General features: G+C 36.5%; 1 pseudogene; it reads left to right on the top strand.

Moving 5' to 3' along the window:
• The window catches only part of LOC149232875 (uncharacterized), a 47,735-nt pseudogene that overhangs the window by 28,500 nt on the left and 4,079 nt on the right, over window positions 1-15,156 (top strand).

Below are 15,156 nucleotides of genomic sequence, written 5' to 3'. Positions count from 1 at the left end.
TTGTGAGGGACATTGGTCTGCTGCAAAAAGAGTTCTACAGTACTTGAAGGGAACTCAAGACTTTGGAATCAAGTATACACATGTGGGCGACTTCAGCTTTATTGGATACTCTGTTTTAGACTTCGATGGAGATAAAGAAACTAGGGTATCTACTTCGGGTTATGCTATGAGTCTTGGATTAGGAGTTGTCACCTGGAGATCACACAAACAATCAGTTCCAGAAGATTCCACAACAGAGGCAGAATATGTGGCAGTAGTTGAGGCAACCAAAGAAATTGTGTGGCTCAGGAAAATTCTGGAATATTTGCAGGTAAAACAAGTACAATCGAATCCACTCATGATTGACAATACCTCGGCAATAAAGTTGGCCAAGAACCCAAATTTCCATGATCGAACGAAGCACATCAATACAAAATATCATCTGATTCGACATCATGTTGAGGCCAAAACAATCCATCTTTGCCATTGTTCCACTAATGAGAAGATTGCAGACATCTTCACCAAAGTGCTTGGAAGAGAAAAGCTTGAAAGATTCAGAACAATGCTTGGACTCACTAACATCCCTTCAGATTAAGGGGGGGAATGTTGACACCTAATCATAGGGATTGGGTGAACAAATGTAAATAAGTGTAAATAAATAATAGAGGAAATGGAGAGTCATCGGGAGATGAAACTGAACAATCACTCCCTTGTATATAATAATAGACAACCTAAATGAATAATACAATTCCATTTGAGGAGTTACCTTCTGGTCTGACAGGTTGTTATACCCTCCCTCCCACCCATTTTTTGAGGGAAAAGCCATTATATCTCATGTACTCAGATGTTATTGTATTCATTCCTAGCTCATGTTTTTTCAGGCGCATTATGTGTATGGGACACATTGTATTATTTTCTGGCTCATTTATGCCAGCATGTCATGTACCATTCAACAAGTACTTTATTGCTCAATTTCATTTTTTTGGTCGCATTATTATTTTTGTACTGAGTTATCTTGGCGTGTATAGGTATGGCTCCCCCGCCTCATTGAGATCATGTACCATAGCATAAAAGGAGACTTACATCAGTTAGTTGGCCTTGCCCCCTCTGTCACTATCCTCTTTTGATTCATCTCCATTGGTCTCTCTCTCTCTCTCACTTACCCTCGGTGTCTAGTGATTGTGTCCTTACAACATACTTCGGTCATATGTTTTTCTCCTAACACTCATACATTGGGGGGCAATTTGTTATCACTAAAAATAGATCATCTAGCCATAATTTACTAGATGGATCGAGGTACACTATGTAAGGCCAATTTTACCATAGTAAATTGCTTTCACTATAAGAAATTACTTAATAAACCACATTTGTTAAGTCATTTATGATTAATCCCATGAAGAATAATTAAATAAATCACTATTTATTTAATTATCTTCTAGGAATAATTAATTAAACCATTGTTTAACTAATGTTTCTGGTCATATTTGACCCAATTATGAGAAATAAATAGATAAATCATTAATTATCTTATTTTTATCTGGGAATAATTAATTAATCACTAATTAGTTATTATTTCTTGTCAAGTTTGACTAAATCCCCTAGGAATACTTAAATAAATCATTATTTGTTTATTATTCCTTAACCATATTTCTTGAGATGATAAATAAATCATTTATTTATTTATTATTTCTAAATTTAAGTATTTAACCAATTTAAATATTTTTTCCCTCCAACCAAATATAATAAAATATTCCAAATGGTTAATTCTAGAATTTGGTTAATAATATTTTATTATTTCCCATTATTCGATAATAACCTAATATTTTGTTATAAATAGAAGGGTTTTAAATTCATTCTTCACTTTTGATCATTTTCGTTGTTGCACTCACTATTGTAACCTTGATTATTATCATTTTCATTGTTGCACTCACTATTGTAACCTTGATTATTATCATTTTTGCACACCATTTTATTTTTCATTTGAGTTTTCATTGAGCTCAAATATTTTTTTTGCTGGGTTTTACACATTACAGAGGTGAGAGACTCTACAAAAGCTGAAGACATTGAGGATAGCTAAGAACCCATCCCATAGAGGGGGACTGGTAACATTATTTTTTCCCTTCACTGGTGTCGTTTAATAAAATATATTCTTTATATATCTGGTTTCCATTGGATTATTAGAGTTACTTGCGCTTATTTTCTTATTCCATTTTGTTGTTTAACTATTTCTGTTGCATAGATCAGGGCTTTGGCGTGTTTTGTTTCTATCATTTACTGCAAATCCACAATGTTCAACATATATTTTTACTGTTGAGGCCGTTTGTCATCCATAGTCTAAAGTGGTTTATTTTCATACACTCTTGATAAGAAAACACTCCAACATACATCTTTAGTGATGTTGTAGGTTTTAAAGAGAATGACCCTGGATTTCCCATAATGGCACATGATCTCATCATCCTACTCAAATCAGTTCTTAAACTATCACTTGGATGAGATAGCTTTGCATTGAAATCTCTTGTTCCCCTTAACATCATTTCATTATGCTAACATGCACAAGTTTATAGACTTATCTCCTATAGGCATGTCAAGGATTTGGCATTGATCAGACTAACCCTACTTTTACAAGGTCTTCCTTCATAGGACTTGTATGAGAATTTCAACAAAATGCTTTTTTCTCTTCCAAAATGTTGTTGGGTTTTTAGAAGAAACCTGATCTTCAAATTGTTTTTGCAGTTCTTGTACCTTTTCCTTGATTTCTTTACTCTACAAATGCTCTTCAATCTTTAGGTTAGCCTTGATATGATTGACCTCCTAGATTTTTTGCTGCTTTCTTTTTATAGTTTCTACTACTTGGACTATTGTGGAGTGGATAAAAATGGAAGGATGATCTTAGGTTTGGTTGTGGTCTTGTAGATTTCAGGGATGGATGCGATTGTGATAAAATACCCTACTTTCCCATCTTTTCTTATCATATATCCACAGGGTTCTACTGCTACAAGGAATGGTGTTTCTAAATGCAGGTCACTGGGATATCTGCAAGTAGAAATTTCATATCTAGACAATAGTGATCAAAGCATAAATTTTCTTTAGGTACCTCATAATCCATTTGCATTAACTTATTCCCTATCCAAATAGAAAAATGATTTGTATGAGCCTAGTAAATATTGTTGATGATCTCTTTGTTTACAATGTTCAGGTTAGAGCCTGAATCTATCAAATCTTTGAATTTAAAACTTTGGCTGACCAGGTGCTCAAAAATTGCTCAAAATTCAAAGTTGTTGGATTAGTGTGGAACCTAAATGACCGCGTAGCAGTCGTCATCTTGAATCCGGCACAACTCGTTTCGCGTGAAACAAACTTTGTATGCTCCCAGAAACATGTTCTGTTCGTTTTCCTAAACATGCGAATTTAAAAAAAATGTAGAAAACCCAGTCGGTAGTCCATACTGTTGACGTGGCGCTGACTGGACATGCCTATGTGGTAGGGTGACTGTGCCAGTGACTGTTTGACCTCCGACGAATCGTGTGTTGACAAGTGATAGGTGCCTAGGTGGACTTTCGGACGAATTTGAATGGTTGGTTGGTGGCCAACCATAGGCTACCACATGGCAGCGCAAGGGCCACCAAAAATCGGGTTAAGGTCTGAGCAGCAACGACAGGGGGTCGAACATGCAACCTCCAAACTCTAAGTCCAAGCCATTTCCAATACGCCATACGAGTAGTGCTTATAAACTATGGTATGTCACGCCTATTTAAAGTTCAAGTTTGGCGCAATCTGGGATAAGGGCCAGCCATGGGGGCCAACCCTTGGGCGTGTGCCACCCCATGGAACCACAGTGGAGCGGAGTGGGGGTGGGCTGTTGGCCTTAACCCCAGGCACATGGCCCCCATGTGGCCCAAAATTTTCAGATTTAAGGCCTTATATGGCATTTAATTCATCTGACAATTTCACCCAGAATTAGGCAAAATCAGTTCTCAGTTAGCGGAATTGGAGGCAAATTTGTAGGATGGTGCCGGATTTTAGGGAAATTGAGGTGCGATTAGCGAAAATACTTGGGAAAGCCATAACTTCTTTAGTTTTTGACCAAATCAGGAGCGGAAAGAGGCTAGACAGGCATTTTCGGGCATTCTGGAGCCATTGGAATAGTATTCAGAGTTGTTTGAGCATTGTAAATTGATGTATTCACACTTTTGAGCATAATAGAGAGGGCCAAGCCATTGGAAGCTGGACCAAGGAGACGTATCTTAGTCGGCGTGAACTCCTTCAACATGTGCTGTTGTGATAATTTTTTGGTGATGTTCATCTCTGTTATATGTTGATGTTCAGTCATTTTTTTATGTTAATTTTTACATGAAATTTACATAAAAACACTCAAAAACTCATGTTAAAACTTGCAATTAACCTCATGAATCCTTAAGCACTTTTACATATTATGAAGAGGAATTTAGCACAACAAAACTAATTTTCCCATTCATATCAAGTTTGGTATCAGAGCTCTTGGTTTTCTTTGTGCAAGGAGGATTTAACTATTTGCAAGTGAATGTGATGCTTACAAGGTTGAAGCTCAAGAGAGGAGAAGGGAAGCTGGTTGAAGGTCCTGAAGTTGGGTCAAGGAGAAGGAGTGCAAGATTTCCACAATCTCCACCATCAGTTCTACCTGAAATTGCAGTTGAAGCTTCAATAAGCATGTCACATGAGGGAGAGCCTGCAAATATATTAGAGGATGAAAATGTTTTTAGAAAGGCTTTCTTTGACATGATAAAGATGGTGAAAGTGCTATATGAAGAGAGAATTACAAGACTGCAGGGTGAAATATTAGAGCCTCCAAAAGAAAAAGGTTCTTCAAGAGGAGGAGGTAATGGAAATGGAGGTAAACCTACACCATCTCCACCATCATCTTCATCTTCAACTTCATAGGCATCTTCATCTTCTTCCACTAATACAACCCTTACTCATACTCATCAACATAGCTCAAAAGGAATTGGTAAAACACCCATGTTAAAACCTGATGCTAAATTTGAATTGCCCATGTATAATGGTGAAGTGAATGAGGAGAAGCTTGACAATTGGGTTTGTCAGTTTGAAGTCTATTGTAGAATTCAAAACCTTCAAGATGATGACATAAAGATTCAACTAGCTTCCTTGAGGTTGGAGGGTGCAACACTAGTATGGTGGGAATCCAAGACACAAGAAGAGATAAAAAAAACATGGTAAGATCTCAATTTCTTGGTCTGATTTCATTGCTACAATTAAAAGGCAGTTTTACCCTCTAGCATATATGTTGAAATCCATCATGAATTGGCATAAATTTAGACAACTTAAAGGTCAAAATGTGCCAGATTACATCGAAGAATTTAGAAGAAGGTCTGTAATGTTAGGTGTAGATTTGCAATCACAAGACACGTTGTTGAAGTATATAGGGGGTTTACATAGTTACCTTAGGCATACTATCCTTATGTTTAATCCCAATAATCTAGATGAGGTTTGTGTGCAAGCCACTCATCTTGAGGCAAGAGGGAAAAATACTCCAGAAGAGGGTAGTAAAAAGCCATTTAAGGGTAAAGGAAAAGAAAAGGGTTTCAAAGGGAAAGGAAAGAAAAATGCATCCATTAAGAAGGAAGGAGAGAAAATAACATGCAAGCATTGTTCCAAAGAGGGTCACGATGAAGCTCATTGTTGGAAGCTTCATCTTGAGATGAAACCAAATAAATTCAACAACAAGGGAAAACAAAAGACAACTGCAACCACTTAACATGATTTGGGATCCGATTCAGGTGATGAAACTAAAATTATAACCATGGGCGTGAAAGGAAAAGAATCCATTGCTAGCACTATTACTTCAAATTTACACAATGAAACTCGAAATGAAAAGAAGGGGATATAAATTTTTCACATAAGGGTAATCTCAAAACATAGAAAAATTGATACTCTTTTTTATAGTGGCTCTCAAGCCAATCTCATCTCTAAAAATGTTGTCAAAAGTTTAAAATTTGAAACTATTCCACATCATAATCCATATCCATTAGGATGGGTATGTGACAATGAACAATTTCAAGTAACTAGAAAGTGTAGACTGAAATTTGCCATTACTATAAATTTCATAGATGCAGTGGAACTTGATGTTGTGCCATTAGACATATGTGGTATAGTTTTGGGAAGCCCGTATCTCTATGACATAAAATCTATCTTCCATAGACATGAAAACAAATACCATTTTTTCAAAGATGGAGTAGAATACATTGTAAGAGCCCATAGCAAGAAACTAAATCTTTCACTTGTAAATGCAGGGCAGATGAAAAGACTAGTGAATTCTAGCAAGAATTTTGTGCTTCTAATGATCAAACCCAAGAATGATATTGATAATGAAGCTTTTCAAGGTTGTGACTTAATATTGAAATCTGAATTGGTTGATGTTGTTAACCAATATGATGAGATACCAAAAGGATTTCCTCCCAAGAGAGGAATCCAACATGAGATACAATTGCAAAAAGATAGTCCTCTTCCTAACATTGGCATGTACAGGATGTTAGTGATGGAAAGTGCAGAAATCAAAAAGAAAATTCAAGAGTTGTTGGATAAAGGGATCATCAAGCCAAGTTTTTCTCCATGTGGGTCACCTATTGTTTTGGTGCCAAAGAAGGATGGAACATGGCGCATGTGTGTGGACTTCCATGCATTGAACAAGATTATGGCAAATAACCATTACCCACTGCCTAGAATAGATGATTGACTTGATCAATTGAAAGATGAAAAGTATTTTACTAAGTTGGACTTAAGGAGTGGCTACCATCAAATTATAATTGTTGAAGGAGACATTTGGAAGACATCATTCAAGACAAAACAAGGTTTGTTTGAATGACTAGTTATGCCTTTTGGTTTATGTAATGCTCCTTCTACCATCATGCGTGTGATGAATGGTATTTTGAGGCCATTTCTTGATGAGTATTTTATAGCCTACTTAGATGGCATCTTAATTTTCAGTAAATCTCATGATGAACATGTCATGCATGTGAGAAAAGTACTTGATATCTTAGAAAAAGAACAATTGTATTTAAAGATGTCAAAGTGTGAGGTTGGAAAAACTTCTTTAGTTTACTTGGGTCATATTGTTGGAGGAGGTGAGTTGAAAATAGATCCCTCCAAGGTTGATGTCATTTTGAATTGGCCAAGGCCTAAGATAGTTTCTGAGGTAAGATTTTTTTTGGGAGAAACCCAATATTGGGGGAAATTCATTGCTAATTTTCCTTCCATAGCAGCTCCTTTGCATGCATTGACTAGTGTGAAAAAGGTTTTTTAGTGGGGAGGAAAACAACAAAAGGCCTTTGATGCATTGAAGGAAAAGATCAGTTCATCCCCAATACTTTCACTTCCAGACTTGAGACAATCATTTGAGATCCAGTTTGATGCTAGTGACTATGCCATGGGTGCAGTCCTCATGTAACATGGTAAGCCTATCTATTTTCATTCGGAAACTTTCAATGGTGTAGTGATTAATTATCTTACATATGACGAGGAATGATATGCATTGGTGTAAAGTGTGAAAAAGTGGAAACACTACTTGATGGGTAAGGAAACAGTCATTCACACTGATCATCAACCATTGCAATACTTGTAATCTCAATCTAAGTTGCAACAATCAAGGCACTTCCAATGGATGGGTTTTCTTCAACAATTCCACTTGGTGATAAGGTATAAGAAAGGTATCTACAATAAATTTGTTGATATGCTTTCTAGGCCTATTATTAGTGCAACTACTTTACTCAAGAATAATTTTTTTTGCATGAAATTTATATTGAGCAGTATGCATTGGACAATGACTTTCAGGATGATTATGCAAGCTTGAGTCAAGGTAACCAAGTAGAGGAATTGGATTATCATTTGCATGATAACTTGTTGTACCATCTTGGTAAGCTTTGTATTCCACAGGGAGAAAAAGCAAACATCATAAGAGAGGCACATACTTCTCTTATTATTGGTAATTTCATTGTAAGTAAGATGGTGGCACATCTACAGAGGTATTGTTATTGGCCTCGTATGCTTGAAAGTGTGTCACATTTTATTAAAGGATGTTAATTATGTGCATTTAGTAAGCCTAGAAATAAGAATTTAGGATTGTACACACCACTTCCAGTACCTTCATGACCATGGGAGAGTGTTTCTATGGATTTTGTAGGAGGTATTCCTTTGTAAAAAAGAGGTCATGATTATTTGTATGTAGTTGTGGATAGGTTAAGCAAAATGTGTATTTTGATGCCATGTAAAAAGAAAATTATAACTGAACAAACTGCTCAGTTATTCTTTCAGAATGTATGGGTGCAATTTGGATTGCCCACATACATTGTTAGTGATCGAGATTCTCGCTTTGTTGGGAATTTTTTGTCAAGCTTGTGGAGATTCACGGACACCAAATTGGAAAAGAGTACAACATTTCATCCACAAATAGATGGTAAAACAGAGGTGGTGAACAAGACCGTGATACATATTCTTCGTGGGTATTGCAGCAAGAATCCTAAGTTGTGGGATGAACATTTGCACTACATTCAACATGCTTACAACTGGGCCAAGTACTCTTCAACTCAAACATCTCCATCCATTTGAAGCATGTTTGGGATACTTTCCTAAGTCTCCTTTAAATTTGATTTTTGGAAAGGATGTTGCTATTGATGGTCATAGTGACATAGACAAAGCAAGAAGGTTCATTGAACAAATCCAATTGGTATAGCAATGAGTTTAAGAACAACTGGAAAAGAGCCAAGGCAAGTACAATTCAAGGCATGACAAACATTGGGTAGATCACAAGTTCCAAGTCGATGATGAAGTTTGGCTTCACATTAGAAAAGAGAGGCTCCAAGGAGAAGGTAAAAATCTGAAGCCAATTAGATATGGTCCATTCAGAATTCTGGAAAAGATTGGTGAAAATGTCTTCAGGTTAGATTTGCCTTCATATATGAAAATTTATGTTGTTGTTAATGTGGAAATTTTAAGGTTGTATGAGCCTCATTTGATTGAATATCAAGGAGAGAATGTTCAAATTCCTTCCATTGAAGATTTCTCTCTTGAATACCTTGATGAACTACAACAAGACAACATTCTTGACAGAAGAACAAGCTCTTCAAAATGAGGGAATGTGGATTAACTTCTTGTGGGGCTCAAAGGAACAAATCCTTTCAAAGCTAAATGGATCGAGATTGGAAAGGTGAGGGAACTGTACCCTCACCTATTGAACAACTGAAAGTGATATTTTGGGGTCCAAAAGCTTCCAGTGGGGAGGAATGATTAGGTGCTCAAAAATTTGCTCAAAATTCAAAGTTGTCAGATCGGTGTGGAACCTAAATGACCATGTATTTCTCATAATCCTGAATATGGTGCAACTCATTTCGTGCGAAACAGTCTCTGTATGCTCCAAGAAACATGTTCTATGCATTTTCCTAAACAGGTGAATTAAAAAAAATGCAGACAACCCAGTCAGCAGTTCGTATTGTTTACGTGGCACTCACTGGACATGCCTACATGGCAGGGTGATTGTGCAAGTGACTGTTTGTCCTCCATCGAATTGTGTGTTGACAAGTGGTAGGTGCCTAGGCGGGGTTTTGGACGAATTTGAATGGTTGGTTGGTGGCCAACCACAGGCTACCACGCGGCCGAGCTAGGGGACACCATGGGGCAGTCTGAGGGCCACCAAAAATTGGGTTAAGGTCTGAGCAGCAATGACAGGGGGTTGAACCCATGACCTCCAAACTCCAAGTCCAAGCCATTGCCAATATGCCATACGAGTAGTGCTTATAAACTATTGTATGCCTCACCTATTTAAAGTTCAAGTTTGGCACAATCCGGGATAAGGGCCAGCCCTTGGGCGTGTGCCACCCCACGGAACCATGGCAAAGTGGAGTGGGGGCCCGACCGATGGGGGCAGGCTATTAGCTTTAGCCCCGGGCATGTGGCCCTCATGTCAGATTTAAGACTTTATATGGCATTTAATCATTTGACAATTTCACCCAAAATTAGGAGAAATTGGCGCTCAGTTAGCGGAATAGGAGGTGAAATTTGTAGGATGGTGTTGGATTTTGGGGAAATTGAGGTGCAATTAGTAGAAATACTTGGGAAAGCCATAACTTCTTCAAGTTTTTACCAAATCAGGAGCAGAAAGAGGCTAGATAGACATTTTTGAGCATTCTAGAGCCATTGGAACAAGTTTCATAGTTGTTTGAACATTGTAAATTAATGTATTCACACTTTTGAGCATAATAGAGAGGGCCAAGCCATTGGAAGCTGGACCAAGGAGATGTAGCCCAGGAAATGTGAACTCCTTCATCATGTGCTGTTGTGATACTGTTTTGGTGATGTTCATGTTTGTTATATGATGTTGTTTAGTCATTTGTTTATGTTAATATTTACATGAAATTTACATAAAAACACTCAAATACTCATGTTAAAACTTCAAATTAACCTCATCAATCCTTAAGCACTTTTATATATTCTAAAGAGGAATTTAGCACAACAAAACTAATTTTCCCATTCAGATCATTGGCCCTTGATCTTTATTTTTTATGAGGATGTGATACTTTTGACATTGTATGGAAAGTATCCTCGTTGCATTAAGTCCTTATATATGTTGAGTATCAAATATATTAATGTTTGGATTTCCCTTTTCATCAAAATATTCCAATGGAGGTTTCATTTTTCCAAGTTTCCTTATTTTTTCTTTTAATTCATTTATCTCTTGTCTGGCCCAGAGATTTGTTTGATTCTTTTGTTTGATCCTGCCGATTTTCGCTCTCAGTACTGCGACTTCTTTGCATAAATCATTCACTGTAAGGGGTTGTGTTCTCTCATTTATGTTATGTCTTATGAATGATTTGCTATTTCTTTCAAATCTTGCATCAACAAAATTAGGCTTTCTACCTGTGGGGCCAGGAATTTGTGAGAACTTACAAGATTTCACCATTGTTTTAAAGAAGGAATACAAAAGTGTTGTCTTCATATCTCCTTCAAGTAAAGGTTTTATTTAAGACATCATTTGTGCATCTCCATCTCCTCTTCCTTGAGCCATACAAACCTTTAATTTTTTTCCAACAATATTTGGTTCTTCATCTGAGCTTTCTTCTTCACTGCTGCAATTAATGCTTTCAATATTGCAGTTACAAACATCGGGATATTTACAAGAACAATGATTAGTAATCAACAACAGGGCTTCTTGTTGAATCATTTAGATATATCTTCGGAATCTATTTCAAAGTTTGAGGTTTTTGTACTTGAAGAACAACATCCTTCATCTAGAACATGGAATTCTTCTCTTTTAATATGAAAAGGATGATGTAGAAATTGATTTGTATTGTGTATGTCTAAGCCACACCTATTGCAGTGAGCAGAGAAGATCTATTGTGAACTTTCTACCTTTTCATTGATCATTTCAAGTCTTTCTTGTGATGCTTTTCCTTTACCTCTGTTGGAGGCTTCTCCTTGTGGGCATCTATTTCTTAGATGGCCTAATTTCCCACAGAACCAACAAGTAAGACTTTGTCTATAATTACTTTGTAGATTACATTTCATGGAGCAATGAGAAAAATCCGCGAGGTCCTTGAATTTGTGTCTTTTTGGAACTAAATTGCAGAAGGTAACATCAATAGCTTTCAAGATGGTTTTCAATCTCCTTGATTCATACATTCCTTGCTAGATATCATATTTCATTGTTGAATAGTAGGCCTGCAAGGCTGTGGCAAAAGATTGTTCATTAAGCAGATTGTGACATTCGTTAAGGATTCAAATCTCTTCTATTGCCTATACCTAATGCTAAATCTGTGCCTAGGTGACTGTTATGAAGTAAAATGGTCTTCTAAGGCTACATTCTTGATTTTTTAAAAATTCATTAGCATTTAGTTATATTGTATACATGAGTGAATAACAAATTCATCGACTGCTTATTGAGTTGTGTTGAATGGCAAGGTTGTTCTCTCAAAGATTGAGTGGGATTACCTTATGATCAATGCACATATCTAATGGAGAATAAAAGAGCTTCATCCTATGTTTCTCTTTGTGGATTCAGTACCAAATAAGTGTTAGATTACTGGAAAGTTTACGAGCCTTGTTCCCGGGCATAGATTTTACTACCTCTTCCACTTCTTTGATATATATCTCTCTTCAGAGAGCCTCATTTTTCTCTTAGGTAACCAAAGACAGAATGTGATGGATTATTTTTTATATAACATTTGAATGACACAAAAGCCAAATTTCGCACACAAAAGATAAATTGCATGTTGGGCATGATTAATTTGTTCTCTGTTAACTCATATGCTATGGATTTTTGTCTGCAATTTCACACATAGTAGCTAAATTGCACACACAATTTTTTCATATGGTAAACTAATTGAAGATTTGGAAGATTAAAAATTACAGAAAAAAATAAAGGAAAAAAATGAAGTTTATACTGTAAATTAATGGAAGATTAAAAAAAATAGAAAGGAAATACTTGAATTATTCAAACCTGATTACAATCTGCACAGTATCTGATGGAGTGAATCCAACTGCAGATGAGTAGAATGAAAGTTTATGAAGAAATTGTGAGGTGGTTTTATAGATTTTTGTTGTTGAATTTGATTGGGAGGGAGGATTGACATGGATTGATTTTTTCCAAATTCAAATTTGGGTTGTGGATTGATTTGGATGTCATCCAATGGCTGATAAACTCTTATGGTTGATCCTTGTGCTTTCCTTTGTGTTTTATTGTGTTTAATTCTTGTATGTTGGTGTCATTTATTGCTTTGAGTAAGTTGCATTGATGAACATATATGAACTTATGACTGACACATACATTCTCTATTCTTCTGTAGATAGCAATGAAATTTGGGCATAACTTCTTCAGTTTATATTTATTGGGGTTGGTCTGATGTGATATGTGTCATGTGGGATAGTATGGGATGTAATTTTTTCTTGTTAATTTTGTCTTGTTTTCTAAATCAAATCTAGAGGTACTTGGGACATGATGTCTTTTCAAATTGTCATAGTAAAAGCTGGTGTTAGACAGTTGTAAACCCAATCAATATATGGGCCCATTTTGGACATATTTAAATAACTTATATAACATAATATTATCTATTTATATTTTAATTATGAATGTTTTTTTATCATGTTTTAATCGCTGTGTGGGACCAGTACTATAACAACTACTGGTCCTTGCACAACAATAGAAGTCTCTCCCCTAATAGGGGATAATATTATTTTAAAAATTCAAAATATTTGTGCCTAGGGGGTGGAATAATACATTGATATATTGTGTTTGCAGCAAGAGCCAAAGCAAAAGCCCAAGTCCCGTTCTATTGCACTAGGCTTACAATTCACGTTTCGATACGTAACATAACAATCAGTTGATATATATCTCTTTTATTTTTTCCGATTTTACAACTTTCTTGATCTAACAAAGGGAGTATGGTTCCATGCAGAAATAGACAATGAATCATTGGGGTTCAACATCGGTTTATTAATAATTGGTAGAGTTTACCAAATTAAACAGGAATTTATAGATATACGCATCCTTGAGAAATGACAACCCAACACTTAACTCCTAATGTAGGCTAAGTTCTCTTTCATTGGATTTGGCGTACATCAACTATGTTATAATAGAATTCACGTTTTGATACGTAACATAACAATCAGTTGATATATATCTCTTTTATTTTTTCCGATTTTACAACTTTCTTGATCTAACAAATGGAATATGGTTTCAGAAATAGACAATGAATCATTGGGGTTCAACCTCGGTTTATTATATGGTTTCATGCAGAAATAGACAATGAATCATGATATGAATCATTACGTCGTAAGGTGTTTCCCTATGAAATGAACTCCCCCAAATGCTTTTCTGTCTTAATCATAGCCATTAGATTTTTTGTTAGACGATTGAACAAAAATCAACCGTCTGATTTAATAAAAAAATGTTTTAAAACATTAAAAAACATTAAAAAACCTTTAAAAAACGTTTCACTTTCCACTTGACATTTGTGCGCGGAGTTTCCGGGAGAGTTCGTGGAGTTTATGGCAGGAAATAAACTACAAATCTAAAACCATGGCAATCTCAGATCCCGCCATGTCTACTTGCTCTACTCTCAATCCCTTTCTCGCCAGATTCCCTCCTTCTGCCTACAACCCACAACACCATTCTTCTTCTCTATTGCTGTCAAAAGTATTCTGAGCTGTGTTGTTGTAGGGAAAAGTATCCAATACGGAATGACCCTATCCCACTCTAAGGGTGATAGTACCTCAGCAACAATCGAAGCAAAGCTATCTAAGATTTCTTCTTTATGAAAGTAAAATAGGAGAGAAAGAGATCCACTAACCGATGTATTTCGCTAATGGTCGATCCAATCTTCTCTCCTTGCTGCTTGCTCCCAGCTCCTTGCTCTTTCACTGGCCCAGCTACACCAAGATCCTGCAAAATGGCAAGAGAGGGAAACTACAAGAAGCATACATTCATAATTGATTCAAGGATTAGAATAAATCAAATACACAAGTATGACAATACATCATTGAGACACATGCATATAGAAGAACCTCAAATGCTTTATTAATGGAAGAAGTAAAGTTCAGGAAGTGATACAACCATAAGAGGCCCAATCCATCATCACCTTCCCAGCAGAAAGAAATCTCCTCTTCACCTCCTTCAAAGCAAATCACCCAATAGTTCTAAACTCAAACCAACAACACTTCCTTACATTCACAAGATTCCAGCCTCCCTAGACCTCATGAGAGAGCTCTATATATAGGAGTTTTGGAGAAAGGATGAGTCAGCTTGAGGCTGGCATGAAGCTGACTAGTGTCCTCTCCCACTTTAGTTATTCTTTAGTTCTTGAGTCCACTTGGAGGTTCTTGCTTCCACTTGGAGATCTAGACCCTCTTACTCATCACCAGTCGAATTCCTTGATCCAAGTGTCATTTTGGAAGCTTCCTGGGCATTGACACCTTGAGGAATGACTATGCCACTTGTCCAAGTACGCTCAGCGTAGGTGGCCTTCTTTGCAGTTGACATTCAGCGCAGGTACAGAGTGGATCACTTGACATTCAGCGCAGATGCTCAGTGGAGCAGTTGACATGATCCAGAATTTGCTTGTTTTTGAGTGTTTTCAGGTGGAGAACTGATATTTAGTGCTGTGGTTTGCTGACCTTGTTCCTCTAGGGGTAGGAACA

Source organism: Pinus tabuliformis, chromosome J (genome assembly GCF_031772625.1).
Source record: "Pinus tabuliformis cultivar Carrire ecotype Pingquan chromosome J, CPIR1, whole genome shotgun sequence".
Classification (NCBI taxonomy): Eukaryota; Viridiplantae; Streptophyta; class Pinopsida; order Pinales; family Pinaceae; genus Pinus; species Pinus tabuliformis.
This window is presented reverse-complemented; position numbering and strand designations above follow the sequence as displayed.